The sequence below is a fragment of the Mauremys mutica genome, chromosome 14 (genome assembly GCF_020497125.1).
Source record: "Mauremys mutica isolate MM-2020 ecotype Southern chromosome 14, ASM2049712v1, whole genome shotgun sequence".
Taxonomy (NCBI): Eukaryota; Metazoa; Chordata; order Testudines; family Geoemydidae; genus Mauremys; species Mauremys mutica.
The window spans coordinates 35,919,737-35,933,503 of NC_059085.1; the positions used below are offsets into that span (position 1 = coordinate 35,919,737).

At 42.5% G+C, this 13,767-nt stretch overlaps 1 long non-coding RNA gene across 1 annotated transcript in view; it reads right to left on the reverse strand.

Annotated features, from left to right (window-relative positions):
* Positions 1–9,872, reverse strand: part of LOC123349143 — a 208,156-nt gene extending 198,284 nt beyond the window's left edge. The window contains exon 1 of the long non-coding RNA XR_006573394.1: positions 9,787–9,872. This is a non-coding gene — a long non-coding RNA (uncharacterized LOC123349143). The remainder of the gene's footprint in view (positions 1–9,786) is intronic.
* Positions 9,873–13,767: the final 3,895 nt, after the last annotated feature.

Sequence of the window (13,767 nt, forward strand, 5' to 3'; positions counted from 1 at the left end):
CTCCCATCCTCCTCCTCTGAACCACACCTCATAACACAAGGTGAACTGAATGACCTTGTCAGGGATTTGGAACTACCCAAGAGTAAGGCAGAGCTGTTGGGCTCCAGACTACAGCAGTGGAATCTCCTGGCAGGTGATGTTAGGGTTTCCATGTTCCGTGACCGTCAAAAGGATCTTGTCCCATTCTTCATGGAAGGTGATCTTGTAGCCTGCAACAACATCGATGGTGTGATGGCAGCCCTCAACATCGTTCACGATCCAGATGAGTGGAGACTGTTCATTGATTCATCGAAGACGAGTCTTAAAGCTGTTTTACTGCATAATGGCAATGTTTTGCCATCAATTCCAGTTGGTCATGCAGTCCATATGAAGGAAACCTGACAACATGAAACAACTTTTGAGGTGCATAAACTATGACCAACATCAGTGGCAGCTTTGTGGGATTAGAATGTGAGATACTGAGCTGATTATACTGGGAGTTGTGTGTGAAGGACTGGCCTTGGGCTTGTTCTCATTGGCCAGCTAATTGTAAATAGGATACAGGTGTGTAGGATAATTACCCTATGGGTTACAGCTGCAGCTGTGTTGATTTGATTAATCAATTAGCCACCATCTTGTATATAAGAGCATGCTGGGAAATGAATAAAGAAGCATATGCATACACACACACGCTGTTTCTCTCTCTCTCTGCTTGGGCTCTGTTCCTGCTCGAGTGTGATGCAACAAATGGTGACCCTGATGTGATGCAACAAATGGTGGAGAATGCCGGCATTGATGCCGATGGCCTGAGAAAAAAGAGACGTGCCTGAGCTCAGTGTTGCGTGGCTAGGAGCCACAAGAAAGCCCAATAAGAAAGCAGGCGCACCTGAGCTCAGAGTCGAAGCAGCGGCAAGCTGCAGGGCGTCTGAAAAGGGAGCCCAGGGAAGAGCGGCTATAAGTCGCAGGGAAGATGGGCGGCTATAAGTCGCAGAGATAAGCGGCGGCTATAAGTCGCGGAGAAGAAGGGCGGCTATAAGTCGCGAAAGAAGGGCAGAGCAGTTAAAAGGGAGGCTAAGCCCAGGGAAGAGCGGCTATAAGTCGCAGAGAAGAAGGGCGGCTATAAGTCGCAGAGATAAGCGGCGGCTATAAGTCGCGAAGAAGAAGGGCGGCTATAAGTCGCGAAAGAAGGGCAGAGTAGTTGCTATGGAAACCGCTGTGGAAGCGGAAGATATGCATCGCGGAGCGGGGCAGGCTGCAGGAGGGAGACCAGGTCTTACCAGTTAATGATGTTGATTTCCAGGACATTGAGCACAGCAAGTGTTGAGATCCTTAAGACTGCCCGGGAGATCATCATGTGGGATTGTTACTTCCCCTACAATTACCAGAGTCCTCTAGACTCCATGCTGTGAAACAAGGAGGAGCTTGGAACTTTGAAATCAAGCTGGAGGCGGGGGTGGAGAAGATCAAGGTCTCTCAGGCAGCTGCAGAACTTTAGTAGGAGTTCTCTTCAAGCATGAACAGCTGCCTTTCCTTCTAAAGAAAACACTATCTCTGTGCCATTGAGTGCATGTTAAAATATATAAGAACTCAGTTTTAATAAGAGAACAGTGTTGCTAAATGGAAAGGTTTTTTGTTTTGTTTTTAAATTTTTAAGACTTGGGAGTTAACTCAGACTGCTTTGCAGCTGCCTTTAAATCAGTCTTTTATAGAAATTGCCTTACAGATTTTATTCTTATGACACATTCACTACAGAATGTCCAACTTGTTTACTGTCTTTATTTGTGCTTCTCAAAGATATTGTTTTGAAAATTGTGTTAGAGAAGCTATATTGGAGAGTCAGAGCTACAATTGTTTTTTAGTTTTTACAATTCTATCACTTATAAGAAATTTTGTGCTGGTTGCATAGCATTTAGTGTACCATGCAATTATTATTAAGAGTTATGTTTTGTGTTTTTTGTTTTGTCTTGTGATGTCTTCTGGCCAGAATTGTTGTTGTGTTGTCAAGCTCTAGGACCCCCCCTCCCTCAGTGTCAGTTTGATCGCCTGACATCTGAGGGATGTTTTTGTATTAGGAAGGGGGGAATCCTGTAGAGTTTGCACTATTTATTTGTTGTGTTTTGTTCTTGTTTAGTGTTGTTGGGTTATGTTAATGATTGCATGGTTATATAGGTTGGTTTTATTTTTGGTTTGTGACTCAGTGGTTGTGTATTGTGATCTTATTTGAAGGCTCTGAGGCAGATCCTCAGCTGGTGTTACTTTACACCAGCTGAGGACCTGCACCTATCTGTTTTAAACATTATTGTTCTTTAGTTTTTCACCATAATATTTATTATGATCATTTAAACTTCTTGGACAAGACTAAGATAGATTGTGGTGTTATGTTATAAGTTGGAAATGTTTTGTGAATGTTTTTTATCCTCTTTTCCTTTCCCTCTTCTTTATTTTGAATAGAGGGGGGAGATGTGGGATTAGAATGTGAGATACTGAGCTGATTATACTGGGAGTTGTGTGTGAAGGACTGGCCTTGGGCTTGTTCTCATTGGCCAGCTAATTGTAAATAGGATACAGGTGTGTAGGATAATTACCCTATGGGTTACAGCTGCAGCTGTGTTGATTTGATTAATCAATTAGCCACCATCTTGTATATAAGAGCATGCTGGGAAATGAATAAAGAAGCATATGCATACACACACACGCTGTTTCTCTCTCTCTCTGCTTGGGCTCTGTTCCTGCTCGAGTGTGATGCAACAAATGGTGACCCCGATGTGATGCAACACAGCTTTGTGGCAATTTGAAGGTTGTTGCTCTCTTGCTTGGTCTGCAGACTGGATACACAAAGTACTGCTGTTTTCTCTGCGAATGGGATAGTCGTGCAAGAGATTCCCACTACATCAAGAAAGATTGGCCACTCCGACAGTCATTGTAGCCTGGGAGGAAAAGTGTTCAGCATCCACCACTTGTTGAATCAAGGAAGATTTTGTTACCACCCTTACACATCAAGCTGGGTCTGATGAAGAACTTTGTCAAGGCCATTGACAAAACACAAGCAGCTTTCAAGTACCTCCATGGAAAATTTCCAAGGTTAAGTGAAGCTAAGATAAAGGAAGGTGTCTTTGTTGGTCCTCAGATTCGTGAACTTCTTCGAGATGATGCATTTGACCATGCACTGTGTGGCAAGGAAAAGACGGCATGGAAAGCCTTCCAGTTAGTGGCAATAAATTTTCTCGGAAACAACAAGGCAGACAACTACAGGTTGTTGGTGGAAAACCTCCTCAAGGCATACAAAAGCCTTGGTTGCAACATGTCACTAAAGATACATTTTTTGCACTCTCATCTAGATTTTTTTCCACCGAACTGCGGAGCAGTGAGCGACGAGCACGGCGAGCGATTTCACCAGGACATTGCAACAATGGAGAAACGCTATCAGGGCAAATGGAGCCCATCAATGCTTGCAGACTATTGCTGGACAGTGACAAGAGATGCTCCATTTAATGAATACAAGAGACAAGCCAAGAAGCGCCGAGTAGACACTGAATAGGACTAAACTATGTACATAATAGTTTTTTGCCTTTTGTTTCATAATAAATTTTATTTATATAACCCTTTTGCTGATTTTTAAAGTGTTACATAAACAGGACAAGTGAAATATTATCATGTAAAGCAACCATAAACACATGAAAAGACCTAGGTTTACAATTTATGATTAAAACTCTACTATTTACACAATATACATAGACATAAAATGTAAAAACTTAAATAACTTAGAAACAGTAGCCAATCAGTTGTTTTAATTGTCATATTTGAATTCAGCACATCAAAATACATAATAAATAGCACATTTAATCTCTGAAGCAGATGACTTCTCAAAAATTGTAGACCAGTGTTATGTGCTATTTAGGCACCCAGCTTTGAGAAATAGACTGACAGTTGCTATTGTAACTATTGTTTAGTGATTTGCTACATGGGGGCTATAAAAATAAGATGGAATGTAGTTGCAGTGCTGATGGGCTATGAAGGCTTCTAACCATCTTCATCCATAGGAGGTTGCCATGATGTGGGAGAGAGACCTCTGAGCCTCAGGGTCTTAGTCTCACATTTTGGTTTTTGACATGTACCGGTATCTGTATGTGCCAAACGCTTGTGTGTTGGGATGAATGACCACAAAAATGGTTTCATTTCTAATATTTCAATTACCAGAGTTGAATCCCAAATGGAGAGAATTGCTAAAGATGTAGAGAAAATGGGAGGGGAAAGGAAGAGAGAATTGTACATGGCATTTATAAAAATAACTTAAACATTCCAATATTTTACAAAATCAAGAAGAGGGAAATTGAAATTAAACATCCAAAAATGAATGGAATGCTACACAAATATTTATACACTACATATCAGAAAGCTGGGAAGATGTTATCAAATGGATTTGCATTAAACAAGAAAACAGCTTCAGGAAAAACAAAAGAACAGTGGCATAATTTAACAAATCTGTATTTGGGGTATTGCCAGCTGTAGGCGCTTTCAAAAGGATTTCTTAGAGAATTATTTTTAAAACTAATTTTCTGGGAAAATGTAAAATGCTGGTAGTTTAGTATCTCACAGTAAATACTCCAAACATTGAGGGACATATTAATACTATTAATTCTCCTAATTTTGTATTAAATACATAAATGTAAGCTGCTTTGCAAAAAGGTTTGGAGCTCTGCCACTGAGATTACATTTAATAAGTTTTATTTATGACATTACAAAAAACATAAGGACTTGAGGGTGTGTCTTATGGGTGGAATAACTACCATCTCCTGTGCTAAATACCCACAGAGTATGGGGGCTGAGGAATTTCTTCATCCAAGGAATCATTATCACTGAGTTAATGGCAAAAGACCATCAAGCCACTCTATTGAAAGGTATCCTCCAATCGCCACCCCCCCCTTGCAAACTATAGTGATTAGTCACTAACAGACTCTTCTTTTGTATATCTAAATGTGTCTTCTCCATACTCATTCTCTGCGGCCTTTGACAGTATCAACCTGCCATTTCTCCTTTTCTGCCTAGTTTTTCTCTACAAGACGTTCTGTAGATTCTCTTGGCATTTCCCAAGGAGCTGTTTGTGGCCCCCTCCTTTTTTTACATTCTCTGCACTTGTCGTCCGGTTGCCCTCCTTCACTCCCAGAGGTTTTTTTACCTAGCAGATACCAATAACCCACAAATCTACTGTTCTCCCTTCCTGACCTCAGCTCTGGTTCCCATTTCACCACTTTCTTAGACTAAATATGAAAACTGACCTTCTCATTTTTCCTACAAAAGCCTCTTTCAATCCTGCCTTATTTCTCCAATAATTTAACTTTTTATTGCGTTGATACAAAAAAAAATAGGGGGCTACATTAATAATATCAACCAGTGCATCTAAGATATGTCCACCACCCTGTAACTGATGGATTTTGCATGTTTATGCCTCACTGCTATTTTTATCTTGTATTATCAATACAAACAAGTGATATTAGTAACAACAATTATATTAAAATAGAGAAAGAAAAGCACCAAGCTCACATGTGGGAGAGATTTTCCTTCTAAACTGCAATTCCCAAGAGAGAAGCTGAGTGAGGTAATATTGTTTATTGGACAAACTTCTGTTGATGAAAGAGACAAGCTTTCAAACTACACAGTATGTGTCTTTCACCAATAGCAGTTGGTCCAACAAACAGTATTATCTCACCCAGGTTGTCTCTCTAAGATCCTGGGACTAACACAGCTATAACACTGCAAATGATATTCCAAAGGACAGATGAAATTAGATACCCAGAAAAAGCTATTTGGTTCAGAAGAGAGCACAATTTTCATTGGCTGCAACTGAGTTTGTCAGCATACAGCTGATTTACACAACGGATCTGATTAGTTTAAATGGTTCCATTCTATCAGTAACCTCAGTTAAGTTTTTTGTTGGTGTTTTTTAAAAGTAGCTTCCTGATGCAGTACATGTCTCTTTTCAGCCATTCATGAGCCAGGATTTTCTACCTGTATAATAAATTTACCAAGCCAGGCAAACTCCACCAAGATTTGCACTTTCCTACAGATTATTGCCCTAGCACACTATAGTTGGCATAATGTATTTCCTCCATTGTGGCAGAATTAATCTCATCACCATTGTGACTGGTAAAAACCAGACTGCCACACATGGTCAAGGTCTCCAGGTCACTGGTATTATACTTGCCATCCCTACTCCAACAGCTCTATGTCTGTGGGTAGCATAACTCATCCCAGTCCCATTCATTTCAGTACTTTCAAGCAACATACATCATATGGATTAAATACATTATTTTTTAAATGTTACAGCTGTTATTTTTGGTGCCTGGTCCCTGGTGGGCTATAAAGGAAATTTATGAGACTAGATAGATCCTAGCTGGGAATTCTACTACATGAGTTTTACTGCTGGGAATTTTGGTCCAGCCAATCTGATTGTTCTGTTTTTGCAGCCCATACTATTATGACGAAACAATAATGGCTGATAAGATTTTCTTGTAAATGCTCAAGTATTCCCAGCTGACTATTGTATTTTGGAACTGTTCGTATTGTTGCAATGAAATCCTTATCTTTGAAACCATGGACCTTAGTTATAACGGTCTCTTGTGCTAATGGACTTTTCCTAATATGCAAACAGTGTGAAACTTTCCCAAAGGACCTTTCAGCTGGCTAAATTCTAGACTTTGGCTAGAATTTCAGGGTTTCAACACATTTCTCTAGCAATCTAGCCTCCCACCACAGTCCAATTTTCTGGTTCACCAAAAATCTTTCTTTTTAAACTCTTTGCCTCTCTGCCATTGGAGGCTCTTCCTGGTCTATTGCTGTGTCGTTGAGAAGCAGGTGGTCAACAGTACTGAAATTCACATAAAAATTGTGGGGGAAAAAGAAAGCTACCTACACCTCTACCCCGCTATAATGCGACCTGATATAACACAGGTTTGCATATAGCACGGTAGCAGCGGGGCTCCGCCAGCTCTTTAAAGGGTCCGGGGCGCCGGCTGCTGCAGGGAGCCCAGGGCCCTTTAGATCACCGCTGGAGCCCTGCCGCTGCTACCCCAGGGCTGCGGCAGCAGGGCTCGCCGGCGATTTAAAGGGCCTGGGGCTCCCCGCGGCCAGAGCCCCAGACTCTTTAAATCACTGCTGCAGCCCTGCCATGCTACCCTGATATAACAGCATTTCACCTATAATGCAACTCCCCACGACCGCGTTATATCGGGGTAGGGGTGTATACATATTTGAGGGAAATGTTGCTAAAGTAAATGATGATGAATATTCTCAGCGTGAGGAATCAAACATCAAAACGAACATCTGTCTGGCTGTTGGCTGCACTGGATGCATTATAACAACTCCAGTCTTCTCAATACACTATTTGTTCTGTAATGTTGAACGTAGGAGCCTGATTGTGTCATGTTCTGAGCACCTCCTTCCAGCTGCTTCATGCCTTCATTTGACAATGCATTGAGTGCACTCAGCTCTTGTCAAGGTGAGACCCGTAATAGTATCCCTTCTCCCCCCAGCACTTAAGAAATGCCCAAGGAAGCAGGCAGGCCAGGTGTTAAGAGAGGAAGGGATAAGACAACAAATGAGAGATGGTTGAGTGACCTGAAAGAGGCCAGACAGAAGCTGAAACTTAAACATTATAAACAGGAGGTTATGTAGCTGATCTAAAAATAATCATTCTATTTTTGTGTCTTAGCATTCCCAGCTGCTGCTTGCTGACCCAGGAGGAGAGGGCCTACAATGGGGAAATCAAGCCCAGCTCCCCTTTCTGCAATGCAAAACACAATACCCTAGGCTGGTCCCAATGCCACTTTCTAAACCAATAGGAAAGCCGTTTGCAGACAGCTAAATGTCTTCTAATTGAATGAACTAACCTGGATATTAAATAAATACAACAAATCCTGCAGACAAATAATCATCAGCTCTGGCTACAGCTTCCCTGCTGTCCACATGGCAGTCAACACACTGCCACCGGTGCCATTTTATAACCAGAAATCTCTAGGGCATCTGACCCCATCCTTTACCTTCCCTTTCCTCCACTCCATTTTATGCACATCATCATCATTGTATGCCATCCGACAACTCAATATAATTGATAGTCTCTGACTGAGAAGATCCCAGAACTGGAATGATAGTTAATGTTGCACGTCAGGGTAAAACAGCAATGGCAGTTATCTGGGAAAAGCCTGGATAAACACGCCAGCACTATGACCACCTCTAACCAGCTCCAAGAGACCTTCACTTTCACAGGTACTAAATTTTCTCAAAGAAATGAGTATCATATTCTGCTGCCATGACCAACAGTTTCAAATGGCTTTCATACTTTGCTTCATGCAGACTGATAAAATTAAAGATGACCCCAAGCCAAAGAATTTAGATCTCATATCAAACCCACAGCCTCATCCCAAAGATGAGAGGTGCTTGGAACCAGGGGGTTGTTCCAGCTTACAACAGACAGAAGGGGTAACCACAAAAAGCAAGATCCAGGACTTTGATTTGGGCCCAATCACCAGCTAACATTTTTCCCAGCTGACTATTGGCTCAGTTTTAAGGTGCCATGCACACCAAGGAACCACATACAAATGTTGAACCACTACCATCATCACCAGAAGCAGAAAGAACACCATTGATTCATTTTAGGGAGCAATCTGTAGTCTCTTGAACCATTATCCTTACAGAAACATTAATATAATAGAAGAAAAATATTGTATATCACCATCCTCAAAATATCAGTGTTAATATTGTATTGGTTGTTTGTATTCAAGGAACACTTGGCATTTATACATAGTACTTTACTTACTTCAAATCACAAACATTAACTAATGGATGCAATATCATGCTCAGTCTGTGCAGTAGTTTTTGTGACGTGTGAAAACTGCAGATGCAAATAAGATTCAAACTCTTTTCTACTAGTGAGCCAAGGCTGGATTTGAACTCCAGTCTCTAAATGTCAATGGCCAGTGCATTTAGCCTAACAAATAGTGAAATAATATCAAATAGTAAAGCTGGCTAACAAGGAGCCACCATCCCACAAGATGAAAGTGCGTCTTGTCTACATTATATGAAGCTGTCTCCTACACAGCGTTGGCTCTCAGAGACCTAAGGAGGCAGAAACACATTACCAATAGAAATCATTTTCTATTTCAGCTTTGGGTTTTTTAATTCAGCATATTAAAAGGAAAAGATCTATTAAGATTAAAAAATGTCAAAATACACTCAGGTTGCTAATGCCATTCTCCTTGAGAGACAGAAAGCAAGCATTGTGGCCAAACTCAACACTGACAATCAGAGAGGCTAAAATAATATAGGATCAATAAGAAATGTGCTTTGAACTGTCAGGCCTTTCGCTTTGTTAACTGCACTTATATTTCTCTACTTGTAAATAAGATCCTGTCCTGTTTCTTAACATTCCTAAAACAAGCAGAAGTAACAACACTAATGAGTTGTGAAAAATATTATGCCAGGGTGATCCTAGGCCAACAGGGGATCCTAGGCCAACTTGGTGCTTTCCTCCCAGCAATTTACCATTAAGGAAGACAACTGTAATTCCCATATGTCCTCCAGACTCCTATCAGCTGCAATTCTGGTTCACTGGAAAGTGATATGACAGCCAATACAAAGGATTATGGGGCACATCTAAGACCAAGGGGTTGCCAGAACTGAGTTCCATCTGCAGCACCACTCTGCTAGCAGAGACTCAAACACTAGAATCAGTGTTTCAGGTTCCCTTGTTGCTACTACTCTAGCCTTTATGCCATCTATTCTTGGTCCTTCTGAAAAACAAAACCCACAGACCTTTCTGCAGCATGGCTGTGTATCAGAAGATGGGTGAAGAGCTGATTGGAGGTTTTCCAGGATAAAACAGCTCAAGACTTTTACCTGATTAAAAAAAAAAAAGTCATCTCAGTAAAATCCAGTCACTTTGATCCATCAATATGATGGCAAATGGTAACATACTATAAACTTCCAGGGGCTATATACTGTACCTTTCTATTTCATTTTATTAAACACACATTCCAGGCCAATAATGGAAAAACCTGCAACTCCGCTTGGAATTGCTTTGTTACTGTTATTTTTTTTGTGTGTCTGTTCATTTTAAGCGAGAATCAAGACCCTGGGCACCCCCCAAGTCATAACCCTTCTCTATTGCACAGCAAGCAGTAAATGCCAGCATGCTGATTTAACATGCTTATCTGGAGAGTATGTGATTATAGCCACTTTAAAATTAGCACAGCTTCGGTATAAAATACTTTATGATGGGTATATTACCAGTGATACTAGATTTCAAAAGCAAATGCACAGCTTCCAATGCCAGAAGGGACCATTGTGAACATCTAATCTCACCTTCTGTATAACATAGGCTCATAGAATTTCCCCAAAATACTCCTAGGGCATATCTTTTAGAAAAAAATCCAATCTCAATTTTAAAACGGTCAGTGATGAAGACTCCTTGGTAAATTGTTCCAATGGTTAATTACTCTCACTATTAAAAATGTGTACCTTTGTCTGAATTTGTCTAGCCTCAACTTCCCAGCCATTGGATTGTGTTATACCTTACTCTGCTATACTGAAGAGTCCATTATTAAATATTTGTTCCCCATGTAGATACTTATACACTGTAATCAAGTCACTCCTTAACCTTCTCTTTGTTAAACTAAATAGATTGAGTCCTTTGAGTCTATCACTGTAAGGCATGTTTTCTAATCCTTTAATCATTCTCATGGCTCTCCTCTACACCCTCTCCAATTTATCAACATCCTTGAATCGGGGACATCAGAACTGGACACAATATTCCTGAAGTGGTCGCACAAGTGCCAAATAGAAAAGTAAAATAACTGTCTACTCCTACTCGAGATTCACATTTATGCACCCAGTATTTACGAAATACAGTAAAATATTCTATGAGCTTTAGCTGCAAGTGATGAAAAAAAAGTTATAATATCGAAAGGGACTCTGGATAGTTTTTCAATTCATAGCGATAGGTTATATCACCAACCAAGAACAGAGTCTGAGGGGGTTTGAAAGTCTCAGATGTGCTGTATTAAAAACTGGATACGATTATTTTTGGAATATACACTAGACTACAGTTTTATCCCAAATATAAAATCATAGATAAAAGCAAGTGCAATGCATATGAACTACAGAATGACCTTGTATGTCTGGATGGGCCTTACAACTAGTGCAACGAATTCAAGCAGCCTGTTAAAATACACTTGAAAATATTGCAGATAGGCACGCTTGTATTCTGTACATATGAGGACTATTTCCAAAATACCCTTATATAGTCCTATGATGCCAGTTGATTTAAAAATAAATAAATAAATAAAAATCAGAGGTTAGGTCTTCTATCCTTGCCAAACAGAAAGGAAAGGAGCATTTATAAAGTTAGGGTTGTTTATCAGCAGTTATATTATTTGCATGGTGGTAGCACTTAGTGGCTCCAAGCCATGTATCACAGCACCATTGTGCTAGGTGCTGTAAATCAACACAGTTGCGGGGCAAGAGCTGAGGATGGCAAAGTTCAGCTAAAGTTACTTATTCTACTGGTGTTACTTGGAATGTCAAGTAGACTAAAAAGACAAGGAGGTAGAAAATAAAACAGGATTGTGTGAATGGGTTTGGGCATCATTTATTAATCTCAGCCAAGAATTTTATTTAACAAACAACACAATAAAAAATGCAGAATGCTTCAAGACACAGACAAATTTAAAAAATACACACTTTCAAATTACAAAGGAATATGTGAGGGGGCAGCATCTATATTTAAATATTCAAGCATCACCGCTGAAAGGGATTCACTTGTGTTACCAACAGCGGTTAGAATGTACAAGCTTCATTTTCAACCTTTTTAAAACCTAACCCCAGTCTAAAAATAGGAAAAGGTTTCAGGCCCCCCAATCTAGCCATCAAAAGAAAGAGGTTGGGTGTGACACCCTAAGATCTGATTGTGACCCCTAAGTTGCGAGTCCATCATGATCAGTGCTCAGTACAACAGGACCCTACCTGAGGCCTCCAGGCAGAACCGAGATATAAATTTTAGGTGGCTCAAAAGAAGAGCTGCTCCCGGCCTCTCCATCCCCCATGACTTCTCTTTGTGCTGAGGGGGCTGTGTATCTCCTGAGTAGTTCATACCCCATGAAGTACCATTCTGGCTGGGGCCTGGGAACCCCATGAGGGCTTCTTCCTCTCAGCTCCTAGAGCAACTGCCAAGATTTCCACAAGTGATTTTGGGTGCCTGGTTTGTATGAAAAGGGCTGGACTTGCAGGGGTTGGGGGAGGGATGTTGAGCCCTCGCTTTAACAACAGGCCCCTTGCAGGGGGTGTCACGTTGAGGCTCCAAAACTGAGGCATCATAACTCACTCATCACTGCTGAAGGCCTTGGCCACTTGCTCTAGGTTCACTGGGGCTGGAGCAGTCACCTTCCCCTCCCGTTATTCTGGGTCTCTGCCTTCCCAACCAATTCATCCACCCCCAACATCATTTTCCCCTTGCAGCGCCCTGACCTAGGCTGGGAGTCAGGAGATGGGGTGCTCCTGCATTGCCTGGATAGGCTACAGGCTGTGGCTGCTGCTGGGCTCAAGGAGCTGCCCTCGCCCCCTTGGAGCCTGGTCTAGGCTACTGCTGTCTGCAGGGCCGGCTCCAGAGCCCAGCGGGGCAAGCACGCGCGTGGGGCGGCCCTTTCCCGGGGGGGGGCGGCAGGCTGGGCCGGCGGACCTGCCGCAGTCATGCCCGCGGGAGGTCCACCGGAGCCCCGGGAGCAGCGGACCTGCCGCAGGCATGACTGCGGAGGGGACGCTCGGCCGGCGGCTCCAGTGGACCTCCCGCAGGCATGACTGCGGACGGTTCGCTGGTCCCGCGGCTCGGCTGGACCTCCCGCAGGCATGCCTGCAGCAGCTCAACCGGAGCCGCCGGACCAGCGAACCGCCCGCAGCTGCGGGAGGTCCAGCCGAGCCGCGCGACCAGCGGACCCTCCGCAGTCATGCCCGTGGGAGGTCCGCTGCTCCCGCGGCTCGGGGGCGCCTCCCGGGCATGACTGCTTGGGGCGGCCAAATTTGTAGAGCCGCCCCTGGCTGTCTGGCTCCAGTCTGGCCTCACCTCTCCCACTTGCTGGTCCACAGCTGCTGTGGCCAGCTTGGCCATACAACGTACTAGTGACCATGAAGCGACGCTGTTGTGCAGCTCTCCAGTGCAGCTGCAGCCACACAGAACACATGGGCTGGGCAGGATAGGACAGGAGCAACTAGCCCAGCAGGGCAGAGAAGTGAATGATCAAAATTAATCTCACTTGTTATGGCTCAGACTAGATTTTTGACTGTTTCAATAGGTTTCTGTAGTTACAGCTCTCGAGATGGGGGGGTGAGTAATACTGTCCAAGGAGGGCAGTTTGGCATTTGCTTTCAAGTAGAGGGCCCTTAGTTCAGGCTGTGGTCAGTTATGCCCAAGTAATGCCCCACTGTTGGGGACTGTTGGTTAAATAGTTATTAGACAGCAGGCTGTAGGGTTTTCTGAGCCCAAAACTTTATTTTTTAATAGCCCTAACACTAAACAAACAAGCCTCAGGTGAATGCAGTAGCAGGGGAAGTGCATGTAACTTCCAATTTGTGTCAGTATACCTCATGTTCCAATTAACTAAGTAGCAATGCTTCAGCAGTGATAAAAAGGTCCAGCAAAAGACTCATGGCACCTCTGAAAAGCACTGTAGGAAAAGGCACATCACTGCGGCTGAGTAGTGAGTATGCTAGAAATGTTATTTCTAGTGCAGTATATAACAGTTC